This window comes from Podarcis vaucheri (assembly GCF_965113315.1).
Source record: "Podarcis vaucheri genome assembly, chromosome: 1".
In the NCBI taxonomy this organism is placed as follows: domain Eukaryota; kingdom Metazoa; phylum Chordata; class Lepidosauria; order Squamata; family Lacertidae; genus Podarcis; species Podarcis vaucheri.
This window is the reverse complement of record NC_138759.1, coordinates 53,016,046-53,033,285: the sequence shown is the minus strand read 5'-3', so window position 1 is coordinate 53,033,285 and position 17,240 is coordinate 53,016,046. Positions and strand designations below refer to the sequence as shown.

The 17,240-nt window shown below is 43.9% G+C and overlaps 1 long non-coding RNA gene across 1 annotated transcript in view; it reads right to left on the bottom strand.

The window, feature by feature from the left end:
- LOC309514722 overlaps positions 1–17,240 on the bottom strand; it is a 30,197-nt gene that overhangs the window by 2,478 nt on the left and 10,479 nt on the right. Inside the window, exon 3 of the long non-coding RNA XR_014212122.1 lies at positions 132–255. This is a non-coding gene — a long non-coding RNA (uncharacterized lncRNA). The remainder of the gene's footprint in view (positions 1–131; positions 256–17,240) is intronic.

Genomic DNA, 17,240 nt, shown 5'->3' with positions numbered 1-17,240 from the left:
AGGCTTTGATATAATTTATTTCTTCTGGAGCCTGCAATGAAAACCAAAACCAGGATGGGGCCTGAAAACACTTCCCTGGGAGTCTGGGCGAGGAAAGCTGAAAAACAGCAGGGGGTTGTTTGTTTGCTTACTTGCTTTCGCTAACAGAAGTTGTCAACCTTTTCTGGTGCAGAAGCAGATTTTACAGCACATCATTCTGTTGTTGATTTGGATTAGGACTTTCTGCTATGTTTGCCTGTGCCCCTACCAGTCAGCCTGTGGATAAACAGAGGCGGCCAGTTTACTCAGTGTTAAGATATCATCGATAGATCACTTTCATATAATTTTCTCTTAAACCATAGTATGCTGTAAATTTTATATCCCTATTCCACAATTGTTCCTATTCTGGATGATGGAAGTTTCGGTCCAACAACATCTGGAAAGCAAAGGTTGCCCACCTCATCTCAAGTCATTCTTCAGTTCTTCACCACCACCAGAGATTAGGCATGTTGTTACTCAATAGAGCATCTTTTTGGTTGTGGTTTACGTACGCAAACTTCCCTGAGAGTTTTACCTGGCATCTAAGCTTACATATTTCTGGTTTCATGTGAGCATTAGATCCCTAGCTAAACAGAAATGTTTGGAAAATCAATAATGAGGGAGACAAATAGACCTCTGCAGGGAGGGCATTCCCTTACAAATGGGGAACCATCACTGAAAAGGCTCCATTATGGGTCAGCAATGCCAACCAGGCAGACCCTAGTGATGGTGCCACCACTGCCAAGGCTTCACCTGCCAATCACAGGGTCGAATTGACACTCAGCTGCTGTCAGGCCTGCCCCTCTAAAGATTGTGCCTGAATTACAGTGGTACCTCAGGTTACAAACGCTTCAGGTTACAGACGCTTCAGGTTACAGACTCCGCTAACCCAGAAATAGTTCCTCAGGTTAAGAACTTTGCTTCAGGGTGAGAACAGAAATCGTGCAGTGGCAGCGCGGCAGGCCCTATTAGCTAAAGTGGTACCTCAGGTTAAGAACAATTTCAGGTTAAGAACGGACCTCCAGAACGAATTAAGTTCTTAACCTGAGGTACCACTGTATACAAATGTTATGTGCACCTATAATTTGGAACAGAGGTGCCAGGATGAACAACAGAAGTTTTTCTTTTCTTTCCATACATGATAGTTGAACATAGTCTTGTATTCTCACTTGTTTTCTGGGTTTTCATCCCCATTGTACTTCTGTTAATTTTTTTAAATTTCTATATGCATTTATCACTTATCACTTTTACTGTATTTTCTATGTGTTCATATCAGTGAAAATACTACTACTACTACTACTACTAATAATAATAATAATAATAATAGGACCTGGGACAGAAGCAACTGTGTGTCAGGTACCAATGAAAGAATTTAATTTTTATTTCTTTTATCCCGCTGCTGTCTCTTATGATGTGTTTTTTTTATTGTAATGCTTTAAACATTGGGCGATATCCAATGCTCTCATTCTGCTAGCACCAGGGGTGTGTGCCCTAGGACAATGGAATTTCTCTCTCCTCTCCCCTTTAACTTTCTACATGATGTCAAAATCAGCTCTGGGGGGTTGGAGGACCCTCGAGAGGAGAGCATGCCAGCTGAAGCCAATTTATGAATTTGAATTAGCTGTGACTTTTTGTTGTTGTCTACAAGTCTCTATTAAAGATAATAGGCACCAAAGCTGCCCATGCCACCATACATAGCTGCGATCCGGGAGAATCACCAATATGCCCATCTTCAGGGGACATGCAAGCTGAACCATGGCTGTCAACGTTTTCCTTTTTTTAAGGGAAATGCCCTTATTCCGAATAGGATTCCTCACAAGAAAAGGGAAAAGTTGACAGCTATGAGTTGAACTGAGATGACAGTTTCTCCTGAGTACAGTGGTACCTTGGGTTACAAAAGCTTTGGGTTACAGACTCCGCTAACCCGGAGTTTCAGGTTAAGAACGGACCTCCGGAACTACCGTATTTTTTGCTCTATAAGACTCACTTTTCCCCTCCTAAAAAGTAAGGGGAAATGTGTGTGCGTCTTATGGAGCGAATGCAGTCTGTGCAGCTATCACAGAAGCCAGAACAGCAAGAGGGATTGCTGCTTTCACTGAGCAGTGATCCCTCTTGCTGTTCTGGCTTCTGAGATTCAGAATATTTTTTTTCTTGTTTTCCTCCTCCAAAAACTAGGTGCGTCTTGTGGTCTGGTGCGTCTTATAGAGCGAAAAATACGGTAATTAAATTCGTAACCAGAGGTACCATTGTACTGGAGCCCAGGAACTTTTAGGCTGCTCTCCTATCCCCACTCCCTGAGAGTAAGCACATCGAACTGAATAGAACTTACTTTTGAGAAGCCAATAATAGGTGCTGTAAACCAACATATGAATGTAGGTAGCATACCACTTTAAGTCATAAGATCACAGAATAAAATACAGGATAAAAACAAGTAAACATGTAAAGCAAAACAGCAAAGCAATAACCCCCCTTCCCAGTCATGCCCCCCCCAAGCATACTGGGAACTGTAGTTTGTTCCCAGAGTACTGAGTGTTAGAAGGCCTCTTTGCCCTCCTCAGAGCTACATTTCCCTGGTTGTTCAACCATTCTGGGAACTGTAGTTCTATGTGGGGAACTGGGGTCTCCTAACAGCTCTCAGCACCTTTAACAAACTATATTTCCCAGGATTCTTTAGGGCAGGCTTCCTCAACCTTGGCCCTCCAGATGTTTTGAGACTACAATTCCCATCATCCCCGACCACTGGTCCTGCTAGCTAGGGATCATGGGAGTTGTAGGCTAAAAATATCTGGTGGGCCGAGGTTGAGGAAGCCTGCTTTAGGGGCTGGCAGGCCTTGACTGTTTCAAGTGATAGGCTACTGCTTTAAATGTATAGTGTCAATGGGGCCTAAATGCATTTGTGCTGTTATGGTTCTTTCTTTTTCCTGAAATAATAATAATAATAATAATAATAAATAATAATAAATTTTATTTATATCCCGCCCTCCCCAGCCGAAGCCGGGCTCAGGGCGGCTAACAACAATCAAATAATCAATCAAATGATCACAAAATCTAAAAATATTTCATTATAAAAATTAATTAAATCAAATTAATGGCAACCAATTAAGCAAAATTCTGTGCAGGTTGCCAGAGGAGGGAGTCAGGCTGCGCCCTGACCAAAGGCCTGGCGGAACAACTCTGTCTTGCAGGCCCTGCGGAAAGATGTCAGGTCCCGCAGGGCCCTAGTCTCTTGTGACAGAGCATTCCACCAGTTTGGAGCCGCAGCCGAGAAGGCCCTGGCTCTAGTTGAGGCCAGCCTAACTTCTCTGAGGCCTGGGACCTTGAGGATGTTATTATTTGCAGACCGTAGGTTTCTCTGTGGGGCATACCAGGAGAGGCGGTCCCGTAGGTACGAGGGTCCTAGGCCGTATAGGGCTTTAAAGGTTAAAACCAGCACCTTAAACCTGATCCTGTACTCCACCGGGAGCCAGTGCAGCTGGTATAATATCGGATGAATATGCTCTCGCAGCGAAGACCCCATAAGGAGTCTCGCCGCGGCATTCTGCACCCGCTGGAGTTTCTGGGTCAGTCTCAAGGGCAGCCCCACGTAGAGCGAGTTACAATAATCCAGTCTGGAGGTGACCGTCGCATGGATCACAGTGGCTAGGTCAGGACGAGAGAGATAAGGGGCCAACTGCTTAGCTTGGCGGAGATGAAAAAATGCCGCCTTTGTTATAGCTGTAATCTGCGCCTCCATAGAGAGGGAGGTATCGAAGATTACACCCAAACTCTTAACGGCCGGTGCTGGCACTAATTGCACCCCCGCAAGAGATGGGAGTTGCCCCCTCAATCCCATATCGTCCCGTCCCAGCCACAGGACCTCTGTCTTCGAAGGATTTAACTTTAACCGGCTCCCACGTAACCATCCAGCCACAGCTTCCAGACATCTGGTCAGTGTGTCTGGGGCCGAGTCAGGATGGCCATCCATCAACAGATAGAGTTGGGTGTCATCAGCATACTGATGGCAACCCAGCCCAAAACTCCGGACAAGCTGGGCGAGGGGGCGCATAAAGAAGTTTTTGTCCCTAGCGGGGGCATGCCAGGCAGAAATACCACAGACAAAGCTCTCTCCTGGCTTGGCGAAGAAGAAATGGGGAAAGTGACATATTGAATTGGCCTGCTCTTTGACTTTTGAAGGCACAGGGCTACTAACAGGGACTGCGGGGGAACAACTACAGCTTGTAGCATATGGAACATCCATCTAAATTCTATGGCCTGGGTCTGTGCTGCAGGCATATCAAATGGCATAATTATTTGGGAGACAAATTGTTACGAAATGAAACTCTGCTTGACCTGTTGTCACAATTATCTCGGTGTGAAACTGGCAGTCTCCTGCCTCAGATGTTAGCAGCCCCACTGCGGGAGATGCCATTTATTATTTTGCAGGTGGTATCAGAATGTTTAGTCAATCAACGTGAGTATTCTAGATAATTTGTACTAATCCTTAATTCATGAGTGGATAAATATAAATGACTTTCTTTGCTGGGTCGGTGGGTGGGTGCAAAGTATTGCAATTTAAATTGCAAAAAGTAAAGAACGAAAACTAAGTGTTTTAAAAATAAAGGCCTCCATATTTTAAAGCTTCAGTTTACTCTAAACAATTAAGGTAACTTAAATGAAATTTCACATATGAATGCAATTGATTAGAGTGATCTTCGTTAAGGTAAAGCAACCCGGATAACAGGAAGTCATTAATAATAAGGGCAAATATTGCTGATGTATACAACTGCTCAATATTCAGTATACTGCAGTTCATCCTTCAGCTTTTAACTTAAGCTATAAATTATGAGTTGTCAAATGACCAGTCAAACTTGCCACGCTTCCCCTTATGCCCTTATCAGCAGCCTTTTGCACAGAAAGCCACAGGTGAAGCTTCATAGCATGGAGGCAAGCATTTTCAGCTACTCAGGTCTGCACACTGAGTTACTGTGAAAGGCAACCTTTATAGAGAGGCCACTTAAAAAACTTTGCAATCCTACATAGATCCTACCTCAAAACAGTTCCTTGGCACTTTGGCTCATACATATATTTATGAGTTTGTGGGTGCTAGACACACATAATTCCTGGAATTAGTAAGTGTTATAACATAAACAATGCTTGGAGAGTTAAACTGGAAGTCAGATTCCCATGTTCAGGAGATCACCTGAGAGATGGGCCGTTAACAGAGAAGAAAGGGAGATGTGCGATCAGCAAAGCAAAGACTATGTGCCATCTGGCAAATGGGTGGTTCCCTTCCCAGTGGCGTAGCGTGGGGGGTGCAGGGGGGGGCCCGGCCGCACCGGGCGCAACATCTGGGGGTTAGGGTTAGGGGGCGCAAATTACTTGCCTTGCCCCGGGTGCTGACAACCCACGCTACGCCACTGTCCCTTCCCTAAGCTCTGAGATGTCTAGCAGAGTGGAGAATTTAGGGTTGCAGTTGGGGGATGATGTGAGATGGAAGAATATAGTTGCAGTCTGTAAAATGCAGCAAGCTGGAGGGAGGCCGGGCCATAGCTGGTGTCTTTTTCAATCCAAGGCTGCCATGGCTATGGGAGAAACAAGAACCTCTTGGGGTGTTAAGCTCTCCACCCCCCATATGTAGGCTCAGGTTGTATATATGTGTAAATAATCCATATATCATAAAGACACCACAGTCTGCTGTTCCTCATTTCCAAACAGAAACACAAACCCTGGGTAAGTGTGCCTGAAACTCCTGGAATCTCACAGAGATTGGGGCAGTGTGTAAGAATACTAATAGCTTCAGCAATTTTATTTGTTGTATCGTCCTGTTCCAGTCCACCTCTGCTTCAATGCATCCTTGGGTGCGAAAGCCAGCAATGGTTTAAGGAACCTTCCGGACCACCTGTTTAGCAAACATTCATCCTGATTTGTTTGCAATAATATTAGGCAGCTATACTGTTGCTATTTTTGGATGGGATTCTGGCAAATTCAGGTTGTGCAATTATAGTTGATTGGGAGGTTTTGCACAAGACCACTTCTCCAATAGATCAGTGTTTGTGTGATAAGGAAAGGGACGGGAAATGCACTGTAAAGTGGGGTGTAACACTGGATTTGGTGTAATGCTATCTAACGTTCTTAGAAATCAGGATGAATGCTCAATAAACAAGTCATCTGGAAACACCCAATGTTGGCTATTTATTGATCATTCATTCTCATTTGTTTCTGGGGATGTTAGACCTCCCAATCAACTACAACTGCACAACCTGAATTTACCCTAAGAGAAAAACTCTGCAGAGCAAATAAAAATGTGAGGTTCTGTGAGTGGTTTATGAATGGCTCCACCAAGTCCTATAGAAAGTACTGGTTATATGTGGTCTCCTGATCAAAGATTTCATATTTTCAGGAATACACCCACACCCAAAAATTATATAATAACAAACAATACATGCATAACCAATCTTGACAATGAACTTTATCCCGGTACTAACTGTTGATGAATGGGGTGGGAGAAATCTTGAAGAAACCAGAGGACACAAAATAGCACCAAAAGAGGTAATTTATACATTTTTAAGCTAAAGGCCAAAAAACATTTAGTTACAATACTGGTCCATAATAGACAATGAAGATCTGGGAAGGGACTGCTCCCTGTTGTCACAAAACATAAAGAGAAATAACATTTCATGTGAGCAGAGCTATTGACATTTTGTCCCAGAAAGTGACAGAGATACCTGTGAGAGAGTAAGAGCTGGTCTGAAAGGATTAAGGTGCGAAGGGGTGTAGTCAGAGCGGAGAAGGAAACAGCAGAAGCTGGAAGGTTGATCATGATCAAGGTCTTTTGTGTTAAAACTAAATAAAACATTTGTTCTTAACTCACAACAGTTTCCAGCTTTCTTCAGTAATACAAGGAACAACACAAAGCCAAGCTGCTAAAATGTTTGTGCCCCAAACAAAATGCTTACAAGAGAGATACCACAATCAACAATCTCAGCTTTGGTTCTTTTTAAACACACACACACACTCAAATTCAATAATCGCCAATTCAATGGTGTTTTATTTGACTTAGGCTATATCAGCTCCCAGAGAAACTTAATGCTTTCTGACCCCTTCCTTGAAATCAGTGTTATCCTTGCCTTCCCTAAAATACACAGCGATAGTAGCTTAGGCAGATTTTGCACTTTGGGAAGCAGACACAAAGGAAGGCCTATAGAAAGAAATGATGTGAAATATTTTGGTTCAATATCCCAGACCGGGGGGGGGGGAAGGATTTGTGGGAAATCTAAAACGGATAATAGTAGTAGTAGTAGTAGTAGTAGTAGTAGTAGCCGCCTGCCCATCTGACTGGGTTGCCCAAGCCACTCTGGCAGCTTCCATCAGATATAAAAACATAATAAAACATTAAACATTAAAAGGTAAAGGTAAAGGGACCCCTGAACATTAGGTCCAGTCGTGGCCAACTCTGGGGTTGTGGCGCTCATCTCGCTTTATTTGCCGAGGGAGCCGGTGTACAGCTTCCAGGTCATGTGGCCAGCAGGACTAAGCCGCTTCTGGCGAACCAGAGCAGTGCACAGAAACGCCATTTACCTTCCCGCTGGAGCAGTACCTATTTATCTACTTGCACCTTGACATGCTTTCGAACTGCTAGGTTGGCAGTATAAATAAAAAGAATAAAAAGATTCCTTCTTTTTAGTAAGAAATAATGGATGGTGGAAATATGACCCTCCAGCTCCCATTAGTCCTACCCAGCATGGTGAATGTTGTTGCTGTTTATTACATATATTAGGGGTTTAGGGTTCTTTGTATTCTTCAATAGTCTGAAAGTGCTGAACTTGCCTGTTGTTCCAGCATTCTGTGCTTTTGTATCTGTTATCTGTTATCTTTTTTTTTTTTTTAAGAGATTAGCATGTGTATATATTACACCCTTCCAATTGAGCTCAGGGTGGCAAACACATTGGCATTAAAACAATACAATCAAAAATAATTCAAGGCATCTAAAAACAAGGAGATGCTCTCACCGTTGCTAATTTCACAGTTGCCATGCCTAGCATTTTTCAGCCATCAAATCCTGGGGTGAACAGGAGAGTTCTTAAATTTATCTTGAAAATTAACAGAGGGGGGACAGACAACCTTGCAAGGAAAGGCATCCTACAAAAGGGGAAGCACCATCAAAAAGGCCATTGCCGGCTGACCTCATGACAGAGCAAGGGACCGTTGCCTTATAGTCTCAACATTGTTAAGTATTCCTTTGAATTAAATCATTACCCATTGTGCCAATGGCCGTTCATGGGGATCGGCAAGTGCAGGTTGCGGTGGCTGGGGCTGATGATAGTTGTAGTCCAAAATAATTTAGAGGGCACCAGGTTGGCAAAGGTTGACACAGGTTGGCAATATGACCCATAGAAGGCAGCAGAACTTCAAAACTCTCTTAAAAGGTTGGATAGATAGGGAATGGGTCCGTCATCCCACACTGTCTGTCACTTGTGGCTCAGCACACTTGCTTGAGGAGCAAAGGGTGCTGAGGAAGGGTTAAGCCAGGTAAAGGCGTCAATAAGAGTGACACAGAGATGACAGCATCACAAAGAGCAAAACAGTTAACAACAGCTCTAATTTTTATGATCTCAGTCCTTGTGTGAATAATACATGTGGAAGGCAGTGGGAACTGTGAAATGACCACAGCATGTTAGTAGAGTGCATGTCAAGGGTCAGCAAACTTTTTCAGCAGGGGGTCGGTCCACTGTCCCTCAAATGTTGTGGAGGGCCGGACTATATTCCTATGCCCCACAAATAACCCAGAGATACATTTTAAATAAAAGGACAGATTCTACTCATGTAAAAACACGTCCACTGGCTGGATTTAGAAGGCAATTGGGCCGGATCCTGCCCCGGGCCTTAGTTTGCCTACCCATGCTTTATATATATGTCCCAATATTTGCATGAAGGGCTGGTTGGCTGGTTGAAGAACCCTGCCTGAGCCATGGAGAGCACCTGCCAGCCTGTGTCGACAATGCTGCATAAAAGAACTCTGCATAAAGCAGCTTCCTGTGATTGGTCAACAGTCTCATTAGCCTCCTTAATTTGAATCTTCCCACATCATGCTGAGGTGTTGTATGTGCACGCATATTTATTTTGGCATTGCCAGCTCTAAGCATCCAACAATCATGAGTCAGAGTGGCTTGCAATTGTCCCAGTCTTGAAATAGCACACTGGAATGAAAGAAGCTTGATAATGTTTCTCCAGAATCCCCTGTCCATTTCTCCCTTCCCACTTTTTCTTGTAGGCCTTACACAAAAAGATACGTTCTAGAAATCAGGGTGCCATGAACAAACAGCTGGTTTTGTGCAGCTTTTTTTGTAGGTTGAACTGAAGCCAGCAATGTTGGGCAGTCATAGAGAGCAACAGCACAAGAAATGTCAGCCACTGTAAATGATAAGGGTCCCATTTATTTACATATTCACTTATATTCCGGCTTCTCCCCTGATGGGACCCAATAAGGAGCTTGCCCCAAAATACCTGTGCACACCTAACACCACTAATCAATAGGGTCAATTGTACTACAGGAAAGCAGTGAGATCCCTTGAGAAATCAATGTAGTACAAGTGCTAAGCAATTAGAATTAAAAGCAGAAAAGCTGCATTTTCCTGCCCTGAAAGCTTACAAACTAACTTATGTTCTGTATTACCTTGGTTATTTTCTGGAAGTTATTGTCAAAAGAGTAGATATTTTACTTATGTGTGTTGGCTTGGAGAACGATTAAATGCTATAGGGAATATGTACGTATCAACATTTTAATAGGCATTTATGAAATTTACTCTCTATTTGGGAATCTTCTCCTGTGAAAGTGTAGGTGTAAACTGGGAGATGGGGGCTTTTTCAGGCTCAGAGCTGCATTCCCCCCAGGGGGGAGAGCCACTGAGCCAGAAAGCAAAAGTGGATGGAGCAATTGATGTGATTCTTGCCTTTGTAAAGTGGGCTACACTCTCATTATACTTTCAAAGCACATTCAAAACACATTCTCTCCCTCAGAGAATTCTGGGTACTATGGGTTACCCTTCACAGAGTTACAGTTCCTAGCAACTCTTAACAGTGCCCAGAATTATCTGAGGAAGAAAATGCACTTCTATTGTGCTTTAAAAGTACAGTGGTACCTCGGGTTACATACGCTTCAGGTTACAGACTCTGCTAACCCAGAAATAGTACCTCGGGTTAAGAACTTTGCTTCAGGATGAGAACAGAAATCGTGCTCCAGCGGCGTAGCGGCAGGAGGCCCCCATTAGCTAAAGTGGTGCTTCAGATTAAGAACAGTTTCAGGTTAAGAACGGACCTCCGGAATGAATTAAGTACTTAACCTGAGGTACCACTGTATTCTGTATTCTGTATTCTGTACACAGCTACATGGAAGTCAGAGGTTTCACACACACATCTTTTCATCTTCTGTGCAGGCAAGCAGGAGGCATTATCATGGATAGAGGACAAACTCATGGGATGCACGGCCTGGGGAGAACTGGTGTTTCTTGGATCAGGGGCACAGCCTAGGGCAGAGATAGCTAATGTGGTGTGCTTCAGATGTGTTGACTCCCATTCCCATCAGCCCCTACCAGAATAGCCATTAGTCAGGAATCATGGGAGCTGTAGTCCACAGCATCTGAAGGATGCCACATTGGCTACCCTGGCCCTAGGGAAATTCTCAAGTAGTGAACAGAGAGTCTGGGTGGCCCAGATCTATGGGAGAGAGGCAAGGGCTTTCCCTCAATGAGCCAATTGAAAGGAAAGATGGCGGTCTAATGGACCACCAAGCTCAAGTCTGTCCTCAGCCAGCCCCCATCTGCCTTTCTTCTTACTTACAGTCAGGGAGGGGGATGACACTTCCTGAAAGCTTCCTCCTCCTTACTTCAAGTGTTGCCTTTGTACAACTCTGCAGGGCAGTGGGAAACAAGAACTGGTTGGCTCTGCCTGCCATTAGCTCTGACTCCACTTACTGTTGGGTCTCATCCACACCATGCATTTCAAGCATTATTATGCCACGTTAACAATCCTGCCTCCCCTGGAAATTCCCAGAATTCTGAGAACTGTAGTTTGTTAAAGGTATGGACCTTACGGAGTTACACTTCCCAGCACCTTAACAAACTACGGCTCCCATGCCTGTTAAAGTGGTATGAATGCTTTACATGTGTGGTATGGGTATAGTTTTGGTCTCCCTACTTTCTTCTCCACAAGTTGTAATGTACATGAGCCACCACTGAAAGACAGTACAGTGGTACCTTGGTTTGCAACTGTTTTGGATTACAACCATTTTCGATTACAACCACGTCAAACCCTGAAGTGTGTTTTGAATTACAGCCCATTTTTTTGGATTAGAACCAATTATTATTTTTTTGAGGCCCCGTTGGCGAAAACGCGCCTTGGGTTACAACCTGCTTTGGTTTACAACCGGACCTCCAGAACGGATTATGGTTGTAAACCAAGGTATCACTGTATACAGATATGAACTCTCTCTCTCATGCACACATACAAGCAGCCTCATAATTCAGAATTTCATATCCTCATCAAGGATATGTAAATAAGGTAAGCCCTGTCCCAATTTAGCTCTGTGTTGACTGCCGTTTTAAACCAGCGTTTCCTACGATTTGCTGGGTTAAAGGTTGCTATTAGAAGCACTAAATCAACATTACCAGATTGAAGGACACGAGACAGATTGGGTGTTCTTTCTAGGGGAGTGCAGCATGACTGTTCAAAGACTTTGGGGAATTAGTGGCATTTTGATATAAAGACCATGCTTTAAGTAGAGGGGGGGTGACCAATTGGCAACCTGTGGACTGAAACTTTGTGGGGGGGGGGAGAGGGGACAACCACCTTTACTGTTCCTACCACTCAATGTGGGGCAATATTTTTGCCTAACTAGATTTCCATGGAGATATAAAATAGCTTTCACAATTCTGAGCAGGAAATTTCACACTTCATTGTTCATCTGTACGGCGCTGGTGAAATCTTTGGTATCAATTGGTTCAGCTGATGGAGCAGCATCAGTAGCGGATGCTGTGGTGGGCCTGAGGTTCCCCACCCTTGCCCTAAAGTACCCTGCACCCAGTGGCATAGAGTGCGGGTAGGGTCACAGGGGCAGTTGCCCCGGGCTCAAAAATGTTAGGTGTTGCCTCAGTACAACTGTGTGCTTCTGTCACTGGGCGCTGTTGAAAATGGCTTCTCCATGTTCACTAGGAAGTGACCTCTTCAGACCATGGAACAACTCTATGGCTGAGATCTCTTGGGTGATGCCGTTAGGCAGTTGAATGTGCATACATACTCCATTTCCCTCCCTCCCACCCGCCCCTCTCCGCATGGCCCTGTGTGCTGGCAACCCATGCTACGCCACTGCAAGTAAGACATTTGGGGCTTTGAAGTGGACGGTAAATACATGTACTCCATAACTGGGAAATCTTTACTGTTGGCGGGTGCCAACTAAATTACGAACCCTGATTATCCACAAGAATTTCGGCTCATGTGAGTCACAATGAGCATCCAGCCCTCCAATCACCATCTGAAGAACAGGGTAGTCTTTAAGGTCACCCATCCCTGACGCACCAGGGTTACACTGGTTTTCTTTCTTTTGTAGCCCAACCCTGATGGTCAGCTATTTTAAATCAGCATAATCAAGCAGCCTTTCCAATGATGTGCCAATTCACATTTCTGATTTTCTCTGCCAAGAAAGAGACCCATAAGGAAAACAACAACCTCTCCCTTTTCCAGTAGCGATCTGCTCATTCTGAGCCACTGGCCGCATTGCTACAGCTCTCCGTCTCAAGAGATGTCACACACTGTGTGAAGTTACACACCGACAATTCCCCCCTCCTCCCCCAAGTATGTGAAACTTTTGAAGGCGGGTAGACTGAAATACATGAATCACTGTTGCAAAATGTAATATATGACTCAGCGGTTACTTTTTTCCAGAATGGTTTGTCTCTATTCCTGACTTGTCTGTGTTCTTTTTTTGTGTTCATTACATGACGACTAGATTTAAAAAGGGAGTTTGTGGTTTCCTCACTGACTGTGAAAGGTAGCTACCAGGTTGTTGTTGTTTTTAGCAAGCCACCTTATATCAGATGTTACTGGGGTGGATTACAAGCCATAAAATGACAATGCAACATAAGCCATAAACACACACACATCAAAACTCAGGGTCATCCCTATTATTAGGCAAAATGAGGTGACCACCTCAGGCAGCAGAAACTCAGGGGGCAGCAGCTCTCTGGCCATTTCCCTCCTTCATCAGAGCTGTGTGTACTACATGGCATGTCCTTGCCCGTCCCAGCAACTAGTCTGATCCCTCAGTGCTGTAGAAAACAATATTCCATCACTGGTGTTAGAGTAAGACTGAACTGCCGTTCCAGTTGGCTTCTGTATATTGCATGAGGAAAGGGCGCCATGTTCTCCTTTGCTTCAGGCAGCTGATCTAGCAATCAGCTATAAAAATCAATATAAGCAGCTCAAATGCAACTGCAGTTAAAGCCTCCCCTGCGCCCCCCCCCACCTCAAATGCTTGCATGAACAGCTGGGCCTTAACTTGGTGCTGGCATATGACCAATCACAGCACTAGCCAGGCATTCCACAGCCAGGGAGCTACAGTGAAGAAGGCCCTCTTCTTCATCTCCACATAAAGTACATAATGCACAGTACAAATCCAGTTCGTTCATTCATACACACCATTAATTTACCGTAGTAGCAATTCATTATTTTCTAGATCAGAACTCAGAGCAAACTGTTTTAAAATGACTGCATAGACCTCGAGAAATACTTGAGATGTAGAATTAGAGTGAGGAAAATATTGGCACTGCCAAGAGCAAAATGAAGCTTTCGGTCACATGTGGTGGCTCTGCAACAGAGTATGTAAACAATGGGAGACGGTAGCCCAAACTATTAATGAAATGTTTGAAATAAGTGTTTACATTTAGATCCACCATTGTTCCACTTTCTACTCAGTTATGTAGAAGTGATAATACCAGTGAAGTTACAAGAACCAGCTTTGTGTTTAAAAATAGCTGCCAGGTTGATCTTTGTTACTGATTTAAAATGCATGGTTATATAAAATTGTAAGTGGCTATCAGTTTGACTAACATGTCTATTGCTAGTGTCGGAACACTGTGAACTGTGTTTGTATAAGTGTCATAGGTACCTGTTTGTTGACTACTGACTATGACATCACTAGTGATTGGTGACACAACAACTCCTACTCTCCCTGCGTAAATTGTTTGGGTTCATAAATATTGTATTGTGCAAAGCTTAAAACAATATTTGCGCTGCAGTCTTAATCCCCTGGGTAGTGGTGGTGGTTAGGATATCAAGTAATTTCTTCTGGGCTGGGCTCTATTAGCAAAGAGGTGCAGTGGGAGGGATGACCAGCTGGAATAGAAACTGGCTCTGTAAAGTGGCAAATCAGAAACATTATCCCCACCTTTCCAACAATGCTCCAACGTCTACTGCCACCTGTTCTTGTTGTTAGCTCAGTGGTAGAGCATTTGCCTTGCATGCAGAAGGTCTCAAATTCAACCCACAGCATCTCCAAGCTTGCAGCCTCAAACTTACTTGGAGAGAAGGCCAAAGGAAATCAATGTGATTTAGGGCTCATCCGGACTTCCATTTGTGCAGCATTTCTAGGCACAATTCTGCATTCTGAAGCACTGTGTCCGAGTGCTTTTTTTGTCTCAGACCTTTCCCTGCAAAAACCCATTCTTTAATGCAGAATCAGAACAAATGGACAATTTGGGTTTTCTGCGGATTGTTGTTTGTTCTGATTGATAATTAAAGAGTGAGTTTTCAAGGGGAGAACTCTGGGGCAAAAGAAAAAAAAAGGGTACATCGACACAGCCCTTTAAAGCATGGACCTCTGCCTTGAAAGCACAAAGCAAAAGTTAAGTGTGGGTGAGCCCGTTGTTCCAAGGGAAATTTTTTTTTTGATCAATAGATAATCCTACACAAAAATGTTTCACTGAGCTGAGAAGAGAACACAAATACCTGTATATAAAAGCAGTGCTTTTTTCCAGGGGTAAGTAAGGGTACGCAATACCGGCACCACCTTCTCTAGAAGAAAGGCACTGTATAAAACAATAAATGGAAATAAATAAACCACCATGCCTCTTTATCTGCCCCTCAGGACTTCCTTCCAGGCTACACCACCTTAGCCACAGTCCCCTCTCCTCTGAGCTCAGCCCTCACAAACCTTACTTTGCACCCTCTTTGAGAGCTTGTGCCTGGCTGTAAGATGCCCTTAAACACTGATTTTGCCTCTTGCTTGTCTGGATAGAGGAGAGAGAGGGGTGCGTGGAAACTAGCCTGGTGTACAAACTTGCATTTGTTGCTCCACCTGCTTTACCTCTGGCCCAGCCATGCAACACTCCCTTCCGCCACCACCTCCTGAAGGTTGTCCAAAAGGGAATTTGAACCTTGTTCTGAAAAAAAAGTTCCCCATTTCTAGTCTACAATATAGAATTTGAACTAAGCAGCAAATCCAAGTTCTGTGTTAAGAAATGATGGCAAATTTGCATACAATTGCCTGGTCTTACCTGCACAGTTACGACTGTAGGTTAAGGGTATTTACAGTGGTGAAGAATTTCTTCTAAGGCCTGAAAGCGTCACTTGCCATGATAGCAACTTGTGACCTATCTTTTCCAACGTTGTCACTTAAACAGAGGGCTCCTTCACTCATTCCAGTTTCCAACACGATGTGTACTTGCAGTGCAACAGCATAGCAGACACATATGTGTGTACACCAGATATTTTTTTTTAAAGTATGCCTTTTCTCTCCAACACAATTATCACCTTAAAAGCCCACGCTAGCATCCCATAGGGAAATCTAATTTGTACGTCTGTATGTCTGAGCATCTGCCTTGTTTACGGAACCTCAAATGAGCTGTCTACTTCTGCGGATCTGCTGGTTTATAGCCCAATCCTAAAGGTCCTCTTCCCAGTGATATAAATGTAGACTTATGCCAATACACCCAAAACAGCAATCTTTTCTATTAGTGAGGGGTTGGGGAGAACTGATTGCTCTTTCCCCTGCCATGAAAACCCAGTTCTTAAGTGGTTAGAATAGTCATACAATGAGACCGTTTAATCTGCTCCATAATATACCACAAATATAATTCAAGGAAGGGGGGAAATCATTTGTGTAGAACTATCAAGCCCTGCTACTTCATGAGCTCTCGGACTGGGATCGGCAGCACAGCAAGAAAGGTGCAAGGGCCTCTGTTTTGCACTCCAGCAGCAAAGCATTGCAGAGGGCAAGCCATTCGTCTCACAGCTGAGCGATTTGGGCTTGCCCCAATAGTCAGTTCACACATGCATGAGCAGCACTTGATCTTCCTCCATTTTATTACGAAACCATTGACAACTTTCAACTGAGGTTTCTGGACTTGGTTGAAAAGTATCGCACTGGAGTCAGTATGAAATTTCCTTCTTTGGTACCTGATCTGTGATGGCTCTTTCACACGTAGAAGTTATTGCTTCATGGGCTCCTCCAGACAAGTTGTCTATTGAGCATTCATCCATATTTGAGCAGACATCCTGATTTGCTTGCAGGGTGCTTACATATCAACCCGTTAATTGGTTCAACTTAATTCTTTTCTGTGCAATTCCCCTCACTGCCCTAACTTCAAGAAGTCTGTTCTACAACAACAACACAGGTTTGTTGCACTAGGGCACCAGAACATTTTAATCCATTTTAATAGTACAAACCTACATTTCCAGTTATGTGCTTGAATCCCTCTCACAAAACAGTGACAGCTGGAAGCACCCCATTGCACCCATCAAGCAATGAACATCCATGCATGGCCGGGGCCTTTGTCCTGATCGACTGTATAACCTGTGCCTCAACTGGCTAGCATGGGGAGGAGAAGCTGCCAACCTCCTCCAGACACGGCTGATCTACTCACAAGTGACAAAAATCAATGCACAAAGTCAACTGATTTCATGCATCTTTTAACATGGCCATGGCCTTTAGTTAGCGTCCGCTTATATCCAACTGCTTCTATTTTATTTAAAATAAATAAGTGTGTCCTTTAGTTCGCATTAACTTAAAATCTGTTTGCTTTTTTTATTTAGAGCCCCTCTCTCTTTCAAGGTTATCACACTCCACATCCTCAGGCTCACTCTTAGGTTTGTTTATTTACACTCCTGCCATTTAGCTCACCATTGGGCTTTGCTGCCTGAGCCTTCGCTTAGCTCCTTCCTTTCTCCTCTGTTTCCTCCTTCCTTCATAGTGC